Source organism: Manis pentadactyla, chromosome 10 (genome assembly GCF_030020395.1).
Source record: "Manis pentadactyla isolate mManPen7 chromosome 10, mManPen7.hap1, whole genome shotgun sequence".
NCBI classification, from domain to species: domain Eukaryota; kingdom Metazoa; phylum Chordata; class Mammalia; order Pholidota; family Manidae; genus Manis; species Manis pentadactyla.
The window spans coordinates 99,947,943-99,956,058 of record NC_080028.1 but is presented as its reverse complement, the minus strand read 5'-3'; the positions used below and the strand labels follow the sequence as shown (position 1 = coordinate 99,956,058).

Sequence of the window (8,116 nt, the reverse complement as noted above, 5' to 3'; positions counted from 1 at the left end):
AAATTACATGCACCAACTCTTCCTTAGGCAGCAGGCCCTTGGCTTAGATAGGCACCAAGAATAAGCCACACACTGCAACGAATTCAGGGTTGTCATTAGGAAAGCTGTCTACAAGTGTGTGCTGAATGAAATAAGCCGCACACACACATACCACTTTTATAGCACTCCACTTAAATGAGGGACCCAGAAGAGCCAAAGCCACAGAGACAGAGGGGAGCGATGGTGGGTGCCAGGGACCGGAAGGGAGACTACACCCGGCAGGTGTTCTTTAACGGGTGCGCAGTGTCGATATGGAGATGGGATAGTAGGGGATGGCTGCAAAATTTCAAAGTGCTCAGTGCCACAGAACTATCCCCTCAAAAATGGCTCAAGTGGTAAATGTTATGTTATTTTACCACAGTAAATACTGAAAAAGAAAACACGAGATTCAGATGCCCGGGTGAAAAGTAGAGGCCCGGAGCTCAGGAGGAGCCGCCCGGCTTACGGCAGGCCTTCAAGTGGCTGATTTCCGGGCTGCGTCTCTGCCCCTGTGTGCCCCCACCTTCACAAAACATCCTCCTGTGTCCTGAATTGGACGTTTTACCACTAAGTCTTTTTGTGCATGTGACTTTTTATTCATAGCATACACAAAAGATGGTGACATTTCTGGGTGAAGGTGATATGCACGATCAGAAGTTTTATACAGAGAATAGACTTTCTTGGAATTGAGGGGCAGGCTCTGGGAAAGCCATAGACTTGCTGAAATTGTAGGCACCATTTGAAGTGGGCGTGAGCACGGGTACCATATTCTATGATTCCAGGTCCTCAAAATGTTCTCTTGGGCTCAAAGGTGCCTGAGGGGTGAGGATGCGTCCCTCTGTACAGAATCCTGAACCTAGTGTCAGTGAACATTGAGCACAAGAGCTCTGTTCTGCCAAGTGTTCTAAACTTAACTTTTGAGTCCAAGTCAATGTACCTGGGATCTTTCTTACCTACCTATGTCACTCTTGTAGGGCTGACTGTTTCTGCTTACCCTGAATTTCCTAGCCACTCACTAGACATGCTCCGTAGGAGAACGTGACAGAGGGCGAGAGTCCACCCGTGTGTCAAGTGGAGAGTGGAGAGGACACGTCATCTGTGGGGGAGGGCTGAAAGGTGACCTGGACGGCTCGAGGATCATCTTGGGGGGTGGTCACAACTTGGGCCAGTGGCAGGAGACCTTGTTTGCCCCTGTTCGGATTGGACTGGCAGTTGCCTGCTTTTCCTTCAAACTAGTTGCTAGGTTGCAGCAACCTATGACCTCACAAGGGTTCCAACCCTCCTGGTTGGTAGGTGCTTGGCAGCAAAGGTAGCCAGAAGCACCTTCTCAGAGCTTTCTCTACTCCTAGCATCTCCTTAGCCTGGAGTAGGGATAACGGGCTCACATTCAGTGAGAATCCACAAGAGGATTTTGGACAGGGTCTGGTCCCGGAGAGGGTGAGACTTGGGCAGAAATCATGGCCAGTGTTCCATCGAGTTCCCAGGCTGTGAGGCAGAGGCCCCAGCCTGGCCCCTCCGGGCACCAGCCGGATGTGATGCTGGACGCACAGAGACCAGGACCGCCAGGTGAGGCAGCGGAGGGACGAGGGGCTTGAGGACGGGGAGCCGACGGCAGGAAGGCCTACCCAGGGGGGCTTGTGTGAAGGAAGGAGACACTCAGAAGGCCAGGCACTGGAGGACGAGAGTGTAGGTGTGGGGACAAGGACACACACGGGGAAGGGCACCTGGAGGAATTATCTAAATGAGGAAGGGTGTTGAGAACGGGGAGACGGAACAATGGCAAAGTGGATGGGGGCAGATGGCTGCCAGCAAAGGAGAAGGATGGAGAGATGGCTGGGGAGAAGGCCACGGTCTGCGACAGCAGAGACACTGGGGGCAGCTTGTCTTTTGGGGGTAGTTGGAGTGGAGTGGGAGGGGACACGGGGACCGAGGGATGAATCGCAAAGACAACAGCTGGACGCTGTCGCCTGGTTTCTTTGCCCAGCAGCCCAGGCACACAGCAGCCCTCCGCCAGAGGGCTCCGGCCGGCGCACGCAGCGGGAGAGGTCGGCCGCTCTCCAGGAGTCGGAGGAGGCAGCCACGGGCGAGGAGGACGCCTGGGACCTGGACATGCTGTGCGGCCTCAAGATGAGGCTGAAGCGACGGCGGGTGTCCCCGGTGCTGCCCGAGCACCACGAGGCCTTCAAAAGGCTGCTTGGTAGGGGGAACCCTGAGCCCATTCCCCTTTAGAGAAACTTCCAGCGACTAGACTTTTCCAATGGAAAAGAATTCCCTGTCAGTTGGTGACCTCTCTGTTCCCAGAGGACTCCTCCGGGGACACTTAGAAATGGCTGCCAGTAAAGGAGAAGGATGGAGAGATGGCTGGGGAGAAGGCCACGGTCTGTGACAGCAGAGACACTGGGGGCAGCTTGTCTTTTGGGGGTAGTTGGAGTGGAGTGGGAAGGGACACGGGGACCAAGGGATGAATCCCCAAGGCAACAGCTGGACGCTGTCGCCTGGTTTCTTTGCCCAGCAGCCCAGGCACACAGCAGCCCTCTGCCAGAGGGCTCCGGCCGGCCCGGGAAGCGGGAGAGGTCGGCCGCTTTCCAGGAGGAGTCGGAGGAGGCAGCCACGGGCGAGCAGGACGCCTGGGACCTGGACAAGCTGTGTGGCCTCAAGATGAGGCTGAAGCGACGGCGGGTGTCCCCGGTGCTGCCCGAGCACCACGAGGCCTTCAAAAGGCTGCTTGGTAGGGGGAACCCTGAGCCTATTCCCCTTTAGAGAAACTTCCAGCGACTAGACTTTTCCAATGGAAAAGAATTCCCTGTCAGTTGGTGACCTCTCTGTTCCCAGAGGACTCCTCCGGGGACACTTAGAAATGAGGCAGGATTAGGCCACAGGCAGAAGCAGTCTGCACTCGGCACACAAAAGCTCGGCTTCCACTGCACCCCTGGGGCTCTCAAATCTAAATGCCTCCGTCAGCGTGCGGGGTGCTGACAGGCCATTGGGCGCGCTGATGTGACCGTCAAGGGAGACGATGCCTCCCTGCACGGTGACGGAGCACCACCTTCGGTAGGATCAGACCTGTGCACATCACCTACTGACACCTGCCCCCCACCCCCAGCCAAGCCACCGAAGAAGGATGGCACCACCTTTCTGGCCCAACGAGTGCACCTCGGCCTCCCCACCCCGAAAGGTCCCGTCAGCACGCACGGCTGCTCTCTGCTCGGCCCTGCTCCGGCTGTCCGTCTAACCTGTGCCTCTCTTCCCAGGGGACCTTGTTGTGAAAATATTCCTGGCCTGGGACAAAAATCTGAGGGTATCTGACAAGGTAACTTTGTCCACTGAGATGTGTTCCCTCTCCAGCATCTACCCTGGGGGGCTGGAGGGATGCCTTCTAAACCCCCAGTCTCGCCTCTCTCCCCAACTCGGAGCCTTGTCCACACTGCCCTTTGCGGGGCCTGGAGGCTCCTTGCGTGGGAAGGGGCAGCCCTGCCCCCACCCCCACTCCTCTGGGGTCCGCCCCTTTGCCTGCCACCGCAAGCCCCTTCTCGCCTCAGCCCTGGGGACTCCCCTTTGTGCCAGCTTATCAAAGACCCTTCTGATGGCGGCTGTCCTAAACAACCAGCGTCCCACCGGCAAAGCCTGCCATCCAGGAGCGTCCTAAAGTCCCTCTCCCCACACGGGCGGGGTCTGCCCCCAGCCTCCCCCTCCCTCACCCCTCCGTCCTTCCGTCCTTCCTCTTCTGGGATGTGACCGCTGTCCTGTGGCGTTCTCCTCTTCCTCAGTATCTCCTGGCCATGGTCATAGCGTATTTCAGCCGGGCTGGCCTCCCCTCCGGGCAGTACCAGCGAATTCACTTCTTCATAGCTCTGTGAGTATTGCTGTCAGTGGCCGGCCGTCAACATTCAGTCCTCTGGGAGGGCGGAGGGAGAGGTGTGGGACTCTGACCTTGCATCTGTTCTCTTTTGTACTCCACGTGTACTGTTCACTTTGGTATACCAAGGATAGGATTATAACAGAGCGGTTTCTATACTGTTGTCTGTGGAGACAGACAACCCTAACACCAGTTAAAACACTGGAACGAACAAAAGACCACACAAAACCCTCCTGAGGAGGGACAGAATGGGCACCACGCTGTCCCCAGGTGGCCAGGCTTGAGACCGCACCGCCTCCCTCAGAAGCCTCGGCCGCTCTCCTGCCTGAGTCCACATCAAGTGGACCGTCCTCCTCTGGATTCCCAGGCGGACGCCACAATGCAGGCCCTCGTCATGTGACACAGACCGAGTGTAAGCATTCCCCACCCGTGCTCCCTACGAGGCTTTACACGCCCCAAATCCTCGGAGAACACAGGTCTAATGCTCCCCACCCCTCCTCAGCAATGCCACCGGCTAAGGGGGTTCTAAGCCGAGGCCAGCCTTCTCAGTCTGAACTCAACCCTCCCCACAGTCAGCATCACACTTGCTTATGGTCCTGACATTGCACTGCTTTCTTCCAATGCTCCGTCTGAAATCCCTTCCCTCTGTTTTCACATTGTGTCTTCTGACTTGTAGGTGTCTTTCAGACATATATATATTGGAAGAAAATGACCTATCCTTAAAGTCGGTGCAAGGAGCACAACTGTTCCCACGCCTCCCCTGGACCCCTAACTGCAGTCCCCCAGTAGCACATCAGCTAAAATCCTAGTGTCATGTCACGTTCCGGGTAATAGTTACTTCACTTCCTAACTCCCCCCTCCCCTTCTCCAAACCATCAGACCAGACACCGTTGCAGGCAGGTCTTGTCAAAATATCCACATGTTCATAAAGCCCTCAGCACGCTACTTTGTGTTGCAAACGTTTAAGCTACACTGAGTCCATGAGGCGATCAGTATGGCATTTGACTGTGAGACAAAAGCGTCCGTCCATCCGTCCATCCATTCATTCAACGAAATCTTGTACACTGCATTCCGTGCCAGGGACTAGGAGGGTTGGGAGGAGAGCCTTGAGAAGGGCACGTGGCACCCATCCTCCAGCCTGAGCCACATGGTAGGGAAGCTAGGACTACAGAAACCGGCTAGTCAGTTCCTGCCCTCTGGATACGCACACATGCTCACTCCGCAGGGAGCCACAGGGTGCGCACATACAACCGCTTTAAAGGGCACAGGGAAGATGATGGGGACATTGCATGGAAACTGCACTGCTCGCCCTCAGGCCTCCCCGAGGGCCTTTGTCTTCAGCATCCAGCTGTGAGAGGTGCCCTTCAGGTCCCTGCCCCGCAGTGGCTTCTTGATGACTGGGTGGCCCTGTGTGACGCTGGTAGGGCTCCCGTACGTCCTTTGTCAAGTTCAGCCTGTGCCTCTCCTTGGACGCTGACCTCGGCTGGGGATCCTTCCCGTCTTGCTCCTGACCAGCAGCCCGATGTCTCTCCCCAGCTACCTGGCCAACGACATGGAGGAGGACGACGAGGGCCCCAAACAGGACATCCTTTGGCTCCTCTATGGGAACGACCGTTCCCAGCGTCTTCTGTTCCACCAACAGCGAGTCCAATTCGCCCAATCCATGGGCTGGAAGGCCTGGGTCTCCCGGGAAGAGTGTGAGGAGGTGCGTGAGCAGCTGGGATCTCGGGGTGGGGGGGCCGGACTGCAGTGGGGGGAACACGGGATCGTGGGATCTTGAGGCGAGAAGGAACTGGAGGCTGGGCGAGGAAGGAGGGGCCACCTGAGGCCAGAGCCACCTGCCTTCCAGATCCAAGCGTTTGACCCAGAGCTCCCGGTGTGGAAGCGAGACCGCAGCCTGCTCGCTGTGTGAGCGCTCCCGGGACCACGGAGGCCTGGGCTCACCGGCCCAGAAGAAGGGAAGTCTGGATCCTCAGGTGCAGACAGAGCGCCTCGTTGTGTCGGCTTAGGAAGTCACCCTTCCAGACACTGACTCCGCCCCGAGCCACAGGCCGAGGAACACACGCAGGTATGACCCCTGCACACAACTAGAGGGGAGGGCGTGATCATCCTGGGTGATCGGGAGCCATACTGCCCGTGACTCAGTCCACTGACTGCTCTTCCCCTCTCCGTCCTCTAACACCCATGTTGTCTTAGTCTTAGGACGGAAAGTCACAGCCCTCCACTTCGGGGGCTGCCCACGGGTGGAGCCGTCTGTATACCAAGCATCTTCAGGTATAGGGGCTTTTCCCTGCTGATAAGGACTCTCGCCTACCAATGGCTCAAGTGCAAGTTCTTCTTGCTTTCCACGCGTGTATGTCCCTTGCCCAAATAAGCATCGGAGATCTCCACTCAAGGGGCTATCGGAGATGGTGCTGTGCTGCTGCAAGTTTGCGCCCCTATTTGGCCAGTGGAGGCCTCTGTGCCATGCCACTCCCTGGCTTTGGGTCCAGACTCGCACCCACCCCGCGATGGGATAGGTGGTTATTACCTTGGTCGGAGCTGTTCCCGTGATGGGCTCCATAGCCAGCAAGGCGTGATACACAGAAGCCAGTTGCTCCTCTACTAACGGCCACCAGACCTCTGCTCCTTTCCATAATTGTGACCAGAATCCAACAGGTTGGCGTGTCCACTCAAGCCACTGCCGAAGGCCCCATCCATAACCGTCTCCGTTTACATGAACATCTAGCTCACAGGGCCTTCATGAATCCATTACACTCAAGGACTACAACGGCCTTGACTGCCTGCTCAGTAGCAGTGAACACAGCTGCACAGGTCTCATCACGGTCCCACCTGATGCCCTTTTGTACCGACTGGCATGAGGCCTTCAGAATTTGTGCCAAGTGCGGGGTAAACCCCCTCCAGGAGCCCAAAACACCCAAAAGCTCTTGGACGACTCAATGCCACAGTGGTAGGGGTGGGGAAAGCCTGGACCTTGCCTATGACCACATCTGGGATAACTGTAGCTTTACCCGACCAGACAACCCCCAAGAACTTGACACACAAACCAGGTCCCTGAACCATCCCTATCAAAATACCGACAGCATTCTTCAACAGACTGGAACAAATAGTTCTAAAAGTCATAGGGAACCACAAAAGACCCCAAACAGCCAAAGCAATCCTGAGAAAGGAAGAAGAAAGCAGGGGGGATCTCGCTTCCCAACTTCAAGCCGTACTACAAAGCCATAGTAACTTTAGTTTTACCCGACCAGACAACCCCCAAGAACTTGACACACAAACCAGGTCCCTGAACCGTCCCTATCAAAATACCGATAGCATTCTTCAACAAACTGGAACAAATAGCTCTGAGGGTCATATGGAACCACAAAAGACCCCGAATAGCCAAAGCAATCCTGAGAAGGAAGAATGAAGCGGGGGATGAGGGGGGATTACGCTCCCCAACTTCAAGTTCTACTACACAGTCACAGTAATCAAGACAATTTGGTACTGGCACAAGAACAGACCTGTAATCAATGGCACAGAATAGAGGGCGCAGATATAACCCACACATACATGGCCAATTAATATATGATCAAGGAACGACGGACGGACATACAATGGGGAAATGACAGCCTCTTCAACAGCTGGTGTTGGCAAAACTGGACAGCTACATGTGAGAGAGAGAATGACATGGGATTACGGTCCAACTCCATACACAAGAGTAAACTCGAAATGGATCAAAGACCTGAATGTAAGTCATGAAACAATAAAACTCTTAGAAGTAAATCATAGGCAAAAGTCTCTTGAATATAAACATGAGCAGCTTTTTCATGAACATGCCTCCTCGGACAAGGGAAACAAAAGCAAAGATGAACAAGTGGGACTCTATCAACATAAAAAGCTTCTGTCCAGCAAAGGACACCATCAGTGGAAGAAAAAGGCATCTCTACAGTATGGGAGGATATATTCATAAATGACATATATCATAAGGGGTTGACAGCCGAAATATAAAGAGCTCATGCACCTCAACAACCAAAAGGCAAATAACCCGACTAAAAAATAGGCAGAGGATCTGAACACACACATCTCCAAAGAAGAAATTCAGATGGCCAAGAGGCACATGAAAAGATGCTCCACATCGCTAATTATCAGAGAAATGCAAATTTAAACCACAATGAGATATCACCTCACAACAGTCAGGATGGCCACCATCCAAAAGACAAACAACACCACATGCTGGTGAGGTTGTGGAGAAAGGGGAAC

The 8,116-nt window shown here is 54.8% G+C and overlaps 1 pseudogene; it reads left to right on the top strand.

The window, feature by feature from the left end:
* The first annotated feature begins 1,475 nt into the window (after nucleotides 1-1,475).
* LOC130679381 (putative speedy protein E7) lies at nucleotides 1,476-6,309 on the top strand (annotated as a pseudogene).
* The last annotated feature ends 1,807 nt before the right edge of the window (nucleotides 6,310-8,116 follow it).